We start from the raw sequence: 12,989 nt of genomic DNA on the forward strand, positions 1-12,989 counted from the left end.
GAATCTTAAGCCACTTAAACTCTGGTAATTAGATTTTTTGACTGAACAATTAGGACCTCCTCACTTAGAGAAAACTGCAAAGAAATGACCAATTTTCTGGCACAGGACACATTAACCGCATCTAGTTCCTAAGTTTTAATTGAGAAAACCGAGATAGATTCATTTGTTCTTAGATGTTAATGCTTAATTGTCGTCTGGTACATGAATCACACTTCTTGTTTCCGCATTTATTCAAGACATATGGAGCAACTTCCTTGAAGAGGATCTGGGGAACTTCTGTTCGCCAGTCATATCAAAATGTATCCTGGTTTGTCTCCTCAGTCCTACATTTAGTCAAATGTTCCACATCAAACCAGAAAGGATATGACATTTTTATACCTCTTAAGCACCTAAAAACAATTCTATTACTGGTTAATGTATGCACATAAAAACGTACTAAAATATAGAAAGATGCATGACAATTACAAACAACCAACTCACAGTACTGGTTACCTCGGGAGGAGGAGTAAAGAAGAGGGGAAATTTGATTTGGGGAGGGAACTCCAAACTGCATTCTATTTCATAAAAAGAAGCAAACATGGAAAAACTCATTTAATCAATCAGTACTCGGCAATATTGAATAAAATCTGAGAACAATGCCAAGCAGTAGATAAATAAGGACGTACATACGGGAGAGGCAAGGAATTAGGAATTTCCACTTTCACGGAACTTACGTTCTAGTGGGGTCAAGAGAGCAAACGAAGAAAGTTAATTATAAACTTTGGTAGAGGATGAAAAAGCGATATGAAGAAAAATAGGACTGTGAGACTAAGTACAATGATAAATATATTTTATAGTGTTGCATAGTATTATATCATTTTCTATACTTGTCTATATATTTGAAATATAAGTAATTGTAAAAGGAAATTATAAAACAGGGAATGGCTATGTTACTGTCCCCAGACTGCTTCTTCGACCAATGGCAATTTACCTTCTTAAATGTTTAACAAATTGTTAGGTCAACAAATTATTAATTACACAGCTGCAAAGATGCCAGAGTGGCAGATTTCACATGTCCCTAGTGGGTCATATGGGCAAGTTTCTCTTTGATCAAAGGTCCCTTGTATATATACAGTAAGGCTGGCCCAATACTATGTAAAAATATAGTCTTTTAAACAAAGCATCAAACATCGGAAAACAACATTTAGAGTGCAGTTTTATTTTATTGTGAAAATATACATAACAAAACACAAGCCATCTCAACAATTTTGTCATGTACAATTCAATAACATGGATTATACACTTCAAGTTGTACAACCATCCTCGCTAACTTTTTGCAAATCATTCCAACCCCCATTAATGTAGCCTCAATGTCCCCTAAGCAAAAACTCCCCTATCCCCCTCCCTCCCGCCCCTGGTATCCACTAGCAATCCTTGATTTCTATATATTTGCTTATTTCATATAAACGAGATATACAATATCTGTCCTTTTCTGACTGACATCTTTTGCTCAGCATGTTTCTGAAGCTCATTCATGTTGTGACCTGTGCAGTTTTATTTTTGTTACACCAAAATGAAATTCCTCTTTCTGCAACATCTCTCACAGTTTAGTCTTCATGCAAAAGCAGCAGAAATTCCAATCCCTAGAAATGATTAGTATGTTGCATCCCCTCAGGGTCCTTAAGGAACCCAAAGAGGGTAGAAGGCCTGCCTGTAATCAATCACACAAGCAGCATAGGAGAGCTCTACAAAGGCAAGCAGCTACTCGTTCCTCATCTAAGCCACAACAAGTAGGTACAAAATCAGTTGTCTTGGGACCTAAACAATCAAGACCTGGGAAGAAATGATGTAAAGATAATAAATGATCACTCCTAAGTTGAGGGCGAGGGAAAGCTTCAGAATATATGGGGAAAATATTCTCATCTGACAACATAAATCTCTAAGTTTTCCTTTTCTCCTCCCAATACCACAATAATAGCTTTAGAAACAACTCTCAATTTGAAAATTAGGTACATTTGCAAAGCACCAGCCAATAGACTCCCTGTGAATTATACTTCTGTCTCAGAAAGGCAGCAGAATAGGGTGGTTATGATCACAGACCTTCAGCCAAACACCTGGGTTCAAATCCCAGCTCCACGCATCTCTAGGTGGAGATGTCTGGAAAATTACTAGAAATAATTTCATCATCTGTAAAATGAGGGATAAAGATAATGTTCGTCTCATATGGTTATTGTGAGCATTAAATGTCTTAGCCATGCAAAACACTGATAACTGACTGGCACTTAGTAAGTGCTCAATACTTATTGGCTACTGTCTTAGTTATGTAGTGCTGCTATAACAGAAATACCACAACCAGACGGCTTTAACAAAGAGAAATTTATTCTCTCACAGTCTAGTAGACTAGAAGGCCAAATTCAGGGTATCAACCTCCAGAAGGCTCTTTCCCTCTCTCTGTCGGCTCTGAAGGAAGGTCCTCAATCTTCCCCTAGACTAGGAGGAGCTTCTCAGCACAGGTAACCCTGGTCCAAAGGAAAATGCTATGCTCCCAGTGCTTCTTTCTTGGTGGTAATGAGGTCCCCATGTCTCTCTGCTCACTTCTCTCTTTTATATCCCAGAAGAGATTGGCTTAAAACAAAATCTAATCTTGTAGATTAAGTCCTGCCCTACTAACATAACTGCCACTAATCCCACCTCATTAACATCACAGAAGTAGGACTTACAACATACAGTAAAACACATCGGATAACAAAACAGTGGACTATCAAAACAGTGGACTATCACACAATACTGGGAATCACTGACTAGTTAACATATATTTGCGGGGGGGGCACAATTCAATCCATGACAGCTACTGTGATCATCATCCTGAATACCTGCTTTACTTCTGCTTAGCTTGCTAGAATGTAAGCTCCCCGAGGTAAGGGGTTTCACTGTTTTGGTCACTGGTGTATCCTCAGTGTCTGAAACAGTGCCTGGCATATAACAGGCCACCCATAATTATCAAAGAGCTTATTTGACAAGTAAATGAGCCAAGATCACATAGTCAACTAACAGTACAGCTTCAAAATACTTTCTTTGTACAACAGAATGTGACTCTGAAGAACAGTTGAAGTGAAAAAGGGAAGGAGAAGGTTAGAAGAAGCCAGAAGCACTCTGTGCCGAAAAGCTGGGAGCAGGCTAACTCTCAAACGTTCCTCAGAATGTTAAACAGCTCCTCCCTGCAGCCATGAGGAAAAATTCTGGAACACCTCATAGAAACCCTGTTGAACTCTGTGCTTCTCTGTGCTCAACACATTTTTGGCCAACCTTTGAAGTACAATTCCCAGCCATTTCTTTGAAGAAAAAAAAAATCCAATGCTTTCACCCTTTCAGGATCCTATTCCAGTGTTTAACTAAAAGCTAAAAGTATTAGAGGAGATGCTTGGTAAGCAAGAGAAATGAGGCAAGGCACCTTTTTGTAGGATGTCTGGCAGAGAAACTGGTGCCCAATTACTTTTCATTACTTAAAAGTGCTTTTAATTTTGAAGTTGTTGTTTGTTGCTGTTAGCAGCCTAGGGTCTGCTCCAACTCAGATGCTAAGCAGTAATTCTGATGTGCAAAATCAAGACGAAGCTGTCTTTGCCCATGTGTAATTTACTAGGCACATGATTGCCCTGGGCCTCAAAGACCGCATGTGTGAAATGAGAAGGTGGGCCTAAATGATCTCTGAGGTCCCTTCCAGAACCACCCAATCTCAAGATGACACTTGTCTTCAGTCACAGACATTTAGAGCTAGACACAGCAAAAGGGATCATCTAAATTGAACTTTCATTTTAGAGATGAGGAAAGCACTGGCCTAAGAGATGATGTGACTTGGGCAAAGGGATACCACCCAAATAGGAATGGATATTCGCCACCGTCACAGCCAAAAGAGCTGGGCAGAAGGCCTTGAGGGAAAACAGGAGTTGAGGTAAATTATGTTACACTTTGTGAGCTGATTTCCCTTGCCAGCATTACGTGGAGGTGGCAGAGTAGGGGGCAGATGATGATGGGCAATGAAGGATACCTTCGGGAGTTTGAGCGAGAGAGCATAAGGAAAGAGACAGGAGAGCAGGAAAACGTGGCCTGAATATGTACATGAATCTCAGATTCTTGTTAGCACCTGTTGGTGGAGCTGACCAGCTACCAATTTACGGCTCACCTTAGCAATCCAGGGCTCCCTGGCTGTGAAGCTTAGGTTTGCTGTCCCAATTTGCTCTACTGACATATTTTCATGAAGCTGATAACACACAGCAGACCCCAGTTCAACTGGACTGGATTCTTTAGTATTTCATGACATTGGCTGCCAGTCCTATAGAAGCCAACATTATCTTTAGCCTTAGAAAGAGCTGAATATCTTGTCTTGTTTTTTCATTTTGAAAAATCTCAACTTCTCAGCATTGCTGAGGAACTCTCACTGACATTAAAGGGCAGCAAAACTGGAGGAAACCATGTTAAGCCACCTGATTAATTCCCCCCAACCCTTACATTCTTTATCGCCCTCCCACCCGCTGCCCACCTAATCCCACATCAAATACACCAGTACTGCCCATTCAGACAGAAGCAGATTTTCAGTGCTTGGGGTTGTCCTGATCATCGATCAGTCCTCAACCCTGACTGTATATGTTGAGTTTCTAGGGCAGTAAGTCAATAATTCTTGCTTGAAATGGAAACATTAGCCCAGTGACACATTGCTTTTGTTAAAGTGGTGTCTATCTATAATAGTCTTGCCCATCTCCCTCCTAGAAATATCTGATCACTCTCTTTATTCTAAGTTCATGCAGCAGGCACTCACCCATCCGTCATGAAACTTCAAAGTTTCAGGCTAACCCAAGCCCCTTCTGACCATGCTTGTTCTGCGAGCACTGAGCACGAATGAATATACCTGGTTTATACAGTATTCATTTCAAAGGCTGCTTTGTAATTAAGTCAGTTCAATGGACTGCCATATTCTTTAGCTCTCTCATTGCAGGTTAATTAACATCAAATCAGGAGTTCTTTATCATGTTCCCCAAACAGTATTCCTCCAATGGATAAACAGTGTAAAAAAATACAGCTGGCCTCATCTGAATTCACAGCCCCTCCTAGCTGTCTTCTCAACAGACACTGAGCACCACCAAAATAGCAGGAAAAGCAGGTGAAGCCAAAAGATAGGCTCCAATACTATCATATTTCTTTCTCACTGTATTTTCCATTTAAAGGGGATTATGATGCTGAGGAGGGAGGCCCTGGGTGGTGCAAATGGTTAACACACTCAGCTGCTGACTGAAAGGTTGGAGGCTCGAGTTCACCCAGGGACACCTCACAAGAAAGGTCTGGTGATCTAATTCTGGAAAAATCAGCCACTGAAACCCCTATGGAGCACAGCTCTACTCTGACACACACGGGGTTAATGGCTATGATGCTGAGGTGGTGGCAGGGAAAAGGAACGGTTGGCAAAAAAGTCTGATGAGAGCTTTAGCTTGACTATTGTGATCAGCTATAGGATTCTGAGAGATTTTAGTGTACTTTTTCAAACAACTTTAGAAGGTTTTAGTCTAAACACTATTTTGTCATGGCTTCTATGGGAAAATATGTTTTGAAATGAAACATCTGACTTAAAAACTATGTGTCAGAAAGCTAACACTCACTAGTCCAAGCATACTAAAAAAAAAAAAAAAAAAGACCCAAATCCATTGCTGTCAAGTTAATCCAACTCATAAAGACCCTATAGGACAGAGGAGAACTGCCCCATAGGGTTTCCAAGGAGTGGCTGGTAGATTCGAACTTCCAACCTTTTGATTAATTGCCTAATGCTTAACCACTGCACCACCAGGGCTAAGCATACTACAGGAAGTGAAAGCCCACAAAGTAACAGCTACCATATAAATAGAACACAGATATAGTAAAAACGGTAACATTACAAGAAATGTCCCTAATGGTTAAAAAAGAAACAGCCCAGCACCCTGAGACCTGCGTTAACCAAACTCTCAGTTGACCAGATTTTTTTTTAAACAGAGAGGGGCAAATCTTAAGAAAACAAGCAGCTGCTGGGGATTAAAAACCTGCGCCCCCCTAAGCCCCTGCCCCCCCCAAAAAAACTTTCTATGGTCAAAACCGTCTATGTCTAAAGGTCATTAAAAAAGAAAACAAAACAAAAAACAGCTGCCATGAGTCAACTCTAACTCCTGAGTAGAACTGTGCTCCACAGTGGCTGATTGTGGGAAAGCAGATCACCGGGCCTTTCCTCTGAGGCACCTCTAGGTGGATTCGAACTTCCAGTCTTTCAATTAGCAGCTGAGCACTTTAACCATACACACCATCCAGGGACTCCAAAGGTCATTAATAGTTCAGCCCAATCTCTTATTAATTCATTACATAATACCATTAGTTGTTCAAATGTTCAGAAGGCTGACCCTAGGGTCATCAAGATCACCTGGAAAAATTAAGTATAATATCTGGAAAATGACTAAATCACAGTCAGAAAATGAACACAGTTCTGTTTCTACCACAAGAGCAAAGGCAATAAAATGTATTTGAGTTAATCAAGGTTTTACATATAGTTTGTAAAGAAGTCATTAATAGGATTCTTAAGAGGCTATTATCAAAACATACCATGTGAAACTGACATGGAAATAGTTGAAAACAATGCACAATGGTCCTCGCTCCATGATAGGGCCCTCACGAATTAAAACAACACAGACAAAAAGTCAAACCTCAGCACTGCCTCTGCTGGCGTCTGCTCGGGTCATCATCAGTGGAGTCTTGCTCAGCCCTGGCAATTCTCCTCCTAGGCTAGAAGAGATCTGACCCTTGCCTTCTGGAAAATATTTTTTTAAGAGAAGTCAAGCAGCCAGTTTGTACTACAGATGAGTTAAGACAGGTGTTCATAGATCACAGAGCCCCCAAGGTGCCTATGTGATTAATCAAGCTGCTACTGGTTTCAGAATTCAGAACAAGTTCTAGGTCATCACCGTGGCTCGTACAATGCTGACCACACAAGGTGACGAGGGACGTCTGTCGGTAAAGAGCAAGAGGAAAAGGGAGAAAGCTCAGACATTTTCAAGTCTAAACCCATTGCCATCGAGTAGATTCCGACTCATAGCAACCCTGTAGAACAGAGCAGAACTGCCCCATAGGGTTTCTAAGGCTGTAATCTTTGTGGAAGCAGGATGCCACATCTTTCTCCCACGGAGTAGCTGGTGGTTTCAAATCACTGACCTTTCAGTTAGCAGCTGAAGGCTTAACCACTACACCACCAGGGTCCTTTTTTTCAAGTCTAGGAGGTCAAAATTATAGTTGAAAAGAAATTTATCTATGTGTATCAGAAACACACTGACAGAGGAAAAAGAAATAAAAGGTGAAAAAAATCGAAGAGTTGTATCATAAGATAAATATGGTTTGCTCCTTAGATAAAATACTGGTAGCAATTTATCTTCCTATTTTTCCTGCCCCTTCCATGTTTTCTAATGAACATTTAATACTTTTGTAATAGAAAACATTTTAAGAAATCTAATTTTCAAAACTGAGTTTTCTAATATAATTTGAACTACAGTACATCCATTAATTTAGGGTATAAATTTATGCATAGAAAATACAGAATGTGCTAATCAACTCCCAGAAAGATAAATGGCAGTGAAACCTTAGTTATCTGGGAGACTCCGAGAAATCTGTGTTCTAGGTGAGTAAATTTTCCAGATAGCCCACAGCTAACCTTTTTTACTAAAGCCTACACTCTTTTTTGTCTCGAAACTTATGTTCCTAACCTAATCTTAAAATTAGATTAGTTCTTTGAAAGTGATATAACTTCAGAATAATATTAATATCACACTCTACTGACACTGTTTCAACAGTTTACCAGTTCAGTAAATTTTACTTCTATTCGATAATGTTGAAAAATAATGTTTTTTGAAATAGACACAGATATAATTACTCAGGTTTCAGTGGTCTGGACTTACGCTTTCATCACTCTGACATCAATACAATATATTACACAAAGATATCAGCGACACAAGGATCTCCAGGGTGTGTATGCCAGCGGCAAATCTTCTCCATTTGGGTATTGCCAAATTTTTCACCCTATTAAACTTCACTCAGATTTAACTATCGGGTTCATAATTCTAACAGATCCTCTTACCGGATCATTATCATTGATGGAAAACAAGTTTCAAAGCATCGGGTGCAAATTCTTTTTCTGCTTCGAGAGTGTAACAGAAGTCCTTGGGAAAGAAATCCCATCTACAACTATCGCAAATACAGTATCACATTAGCTGCTAACATCAGTCTATTATCTCAAGTAAGTTTAAAAAAATAACATTAGGGAAATATCTCTTGACATGCTTTATCCAAAATGGATGTTTTCTTGATAAAAGGAATCATTCCTTTCTAAAGTCATTACTACATTCATCCCAATTCCTTACGTAAAAAAAAAAAAAAAAAAACAACAACCCAAACCCACTGCCATCAAGTAGATTACGGCTCACAGTGACCAGGGCTCCGTTGACATGATAGCATAGACATCTCACTGACTGGAGGAGGGAAGTCAGGAAGTCTTGAACAGGGATGAAACACAGGAGGGAGAAAATACTTCACACAGAGAGAACAGATCCATAAAGGTCCGGAGGCAAGAAAGCACTCTTCACGTCAGAGCATGCTTTTCAAACTGCGGGTCCTCAGTCGGTCATGACTTGCATTTCTCATTTTTAATTTTATTATGATAAAATACCCACAAAGCATTTTCTTTCCATTTTAACCATTTTTAAGCAGACAATTCAGTAACATTAGTTACATTCACCATGCTGTGACTCACCACTATCACCATTACCACTATCCATTTCCAAAAGTTTTCCATCACCTCAAAGAGAAACTCAGTACCTTTAAGCAATAATTCCCCATTTCCTCCCTCCCTTTCAGCTCCTAGTAGCCACTAATATGTACGTCTTTTTTAATTAAGTAGGAGTGAACCAAAATCAGTGCAAAGCGTGTAAGTATTGTTTCATGAAACTTGTTTCAGTCATATATATATATTATTTACAAAAACATCAGTTACCATCAGTTTACCATGTAAACTTATTATTGACTATGTAGTTCCCACTTTGAACAACTCTGCATCAGAGAAATGAAAGAACTGCAATATTCACTGAGTGATTCATTGAGAAGATTAACCCTCAGAACAAACCTATGAACTAGGTATTAGAATTAGATAGCCTGCCTTTTATCACAAAAGGGATTAAATTTCTTGCCTGAGGTCATGCCACTTATTTCAGAGGAAAGGGAGATTCGAACCCAGGGAAGACTTCCTCTAAACTACATGGGCTAAGACATTGTCATGATAAGTGGATGCTAAAATTATCCTAGTATTATAGATTGAACTGTGTCCCCCAAAAATATGTGTTATAAATCCTAACCCCTACACCTGTAGATGTAATTCCATTTGGGAATAGAGCTTTCTTTGTTACATTAATGAGACCATATCTGTGTAGTGTATGTCTTAGGCCAACCATTTTTGAGATATGAAAGAACCGATTAGGCGCAGAAACAAGGAAGCACAGATGGGAGAAGACTGATGTCCCATGGAGATCGCTAAGAAAGAAAAGCTGAAAGAGACGAGGATTTTCCCCCAGAGCAGAGTGCCTTCCCCTAGAGCCAGTGCCCTAAACTCAGATTTCTAGCCTCCTAAACTGCTTGAAACTAACTTTGTTTATTAAAGCCACTCACTTGTAGTATTTCTGTTATAGCAGCACTAAGAAACTAAGCCAGCTTAAAAAAAAAAAAAAAAAGCCAGCTACCAAACATAAATCCAACCTTTAGATACGGTGTCAGTACTTTCAGGGGCCAACTCGGGCTAGAAAATACATACCAAATTCCAGGCGTAACTAGGAAACCTACACTCTGGATATTCCATTAGTTTTCTAGTGTACTACTTAATATGCTTTAGTATCTAGTTCACATGTTATACGGCCACCACTTTCATCTTTCCCACAAGATAATCTTCTGAGCCATGTGGACAGAAGGCACTCAAATCCACTGAGCTGAACGTCATTTAATAAATAAGCTAATGTGTACCTCTTGATGCTGCTTACCCTTCACCAAATAATTAAGGAAAATCCTCCCTAAGGGGCAGAAAACATCATTCAGATCAAGCTTTCTTGCCACTAAGAAAAAATCCAAAGTTCTAAATGTTTTTACGTCATCTAAGAATATGTGAATACTAAGAAACATGCAGCGACCATGTTTGAGCAAAAACCTTCAAACAAGAGTTTACAGTAGCCACCAGTGTTCTTTTAAAAAGAGCCCTTAATGGCACAAAAGTCATGTTGACTAGACTAATCTAGTTCATTAGACAAATACCACGGGCCACAAAGACCTCACAGCTTTATCTTATTTTGAACATTTTTGTTTTTTAAACATTTGCTTAATAAAATTGTCTTTAGGAGTTAAGCACCTAAAATGCAAGATAAGTGTCAAAAGGGTAACTAAAATAAATGCTGAAAAACAAACACAGGCTGTTTGCACAGGAAAGGAGAGTTTCCTGATGTACAGAAGGAAGATAACACTGCCTTTATTTCTGCAAAAGCTATGGAGCCAGTTGGGTCTAAGGAAAGAAGACCAGGCGCAGAACCAAAAGGCCCCCATCTGCTACTCCTCAGCTGTGTGACTTCAGGAAGGCCTCTTGATCTCTCTGGGTTTCCATTTGTGTAAAAGGAGCATTGAAAAACACTGGGCCACTTGCAGGCCCAACTGGTCTATCACCAAGCACCAAGTCCCACCACACTTACTTCTCTGCACCAAGTTTTGCAGATGGAAATAGGAGCAAGAGGCTATTACTGTCCCATTCTGGAAGCAGTTTCTGAATGTGCACATATTACCTCCTGGCCTAACCACAGGAGCCCCAGGAGCACAGTGGTTAAGAGCTCAGGCTGCTAACCAAAAGGTCAACAGTTCAAATCCATCAGTTGCTCCCTGGAAACCCCATGGGGCAGTTCTACTCTGTCCTATAGGGTTGCTATGGGTTGGAATTGACTCGATGGAAACGGGTTTGAATTTTAAGCAACCACTAGCGTCTGGGGACAAGAACAAATATTCTTCCCCACAGCATGGCCTTCCAGCTCCAGAATTCTATGAATTCACACACTGAAAAACACCAACAGAACCTATTTGTAGCTCAGAGAGCTTGAAAAACAAGCTGCTAACATCCCCTATTTGAAAAAAGAAACGATCCCAGTTTCTAGGTCTAAGAGAAAAATAAAAGCTGTTTGATTAATTAAAGTGTTCATGTAGAAGGCCTGTCTTTAGGTGAGATGAACTTAAAACGAAAGCTTTCCAGTGCATTAGTTAACTGGGGGCTACTCTGGAAGGAGCCCAAGACTGAGTCGCAAACCTAGTTAAGTTCTTCTTACAGAAAACAGGGAGATGCCTACTTAGAAAAGCACTGCAATCCAAGCTAGAGCTTCAAAATGAACACATAAAAACCAACACAAATCCCTGGCAGAAGGCCTTCCAAAATATGGATGATTTTTAAAACGAAAGTGGCAGCTACCCCATGTTGAATAATTATGCACCAGGCACTACGCGAATTACCTTACACTCTCTTTCATTCATTGTACCTGCCATAGGTTTGCTATTATTTCCACTTATGAATGAGGAAACTGAGGCTCAACTGGCTGGGACAACTAGATAGCCACCAAAAAAAAAAAAAAAACCAGAATGAAGTGGATCCCACCTTAGACCATAAATGAAAATTAAATCTAAATGAATCAAAGACCTAAATGTAAGAGATAAAACTTTTAGAAGAAAACATAGGGGTAAATCTTCACAACTTTTAGTTTAGCAAAGGATTCTTAGATATGACACCAAAAACAAAAGCAATGAAAGAGAACACTGCTAAGTTAGACTTCATCAAAATTAAAAGCTTTTGCTACGAAGAAAATGAAAAGACAACCAAAAGGATGGGAGAAAATATTTGTAAATCATATATCTGATTAAGAACTTTTATCTAGACTATACAAAGAACTCCCAAAACTAAACAATAAAAAGACAAACAACCCAATTTAAAAGTGGGCAAAGGATCTTGATAGACATTTCTCCAAAGAAGCTATGCAAATGGCCAATAGGCATATGAAAAAATGCTCAGTATCATTAGTCATCAAACAAGTGAAAGTCAAAACCACAATGAGATACCACTCCACACACAACTGTCGGTGGTGGTGGTGTTAGCTGCCACTGAGTTGGCTTCCGACTCATGGCAACCCCATGCAAAACCGAACTAAAAGCTGCCTGATGTTGTGCCATCCCCATGATTGTTTGCAGACTGAACCATTGTGCTCCTTAGGGTTTTCACTGGCTGATTTTCGGAAGTAGATGACCAGGTTTTTTCTCCTAGTCCACCTTAGTCTGGAAGCTCCGCTGAAACCTGTTCAGCAGCACAGCAAAACGCAAGCCTCTGCAGACAGACAGCTGGTGGCTTCGGGTGAGGTGCACTCGCCAGGAATCAAACCCAGGTCTCCTGTGTGGAAGGCAAGAATTCGACCCCTGAACCACCTCTGCCCCTCCACACACTAGGATGGCTATACCAGAGTCAGATAATAAATTTTGGTGAGAATGTGGAGAATCCAAAACCTCATACACTGCTGTCGGGAATGTAAAATGGTGCAGTGGCTTTGGAAAACAGTCTAGCAATTCCTCAAAAAGTTAAACAGAGTAACCATGTGACCCAGCAATTCTACTCCTAAGGATATAACTAAGAGAAATGAAAACATATGTCCACACGAAAAGTTATACATGGGCGTTCATACCATTATTATTCATAATCATCAAAATGTGGAAACAACCCAAATGTCCATCAACTGACAAATGGATAAACAAATGTGGTACAGGCATACAATGAAGTATTAGTCAGCCATTAAAAGGAATGAAGTCTTGATACATGCTACGACATGAATGAACCTTGAAAATATGGTTTAAGTGAAAAGAAGCCTGTCACAAAAGACCACGTATTATATGATTCCACTTAA

At 39.8% G+C, this 12,989-nt stretch overlaps 1 protein-coding gene across 1 annotated transcript in view; it reads right to left on the reverse strand.

The window, feature by feature from the left end:
* CCDC6 (coiled-coil domain containing 6) overlaps positions 1-12,989 on the reverse strand; it is a 125,162-nt gene that overhangs the window by 30,222 nt on the left and 81,951 nt on the right. The window lies entirely within an intron of this gene.

Source organism: Loxodonta africana, chromosome 16 (assembly GCF_030014295.1).
Source record: "Loxodonta africana isolate mLoxAfr1 chromosome 16, mLoxAfr1.hap2, whole genome shotgun sequence".
Lineage (NCBI taxonomy): Eukaryota > Metazoa > Chordata > Mammalia > Proboscidea > Elephantidae > Loxodonta > Loxodonta africana.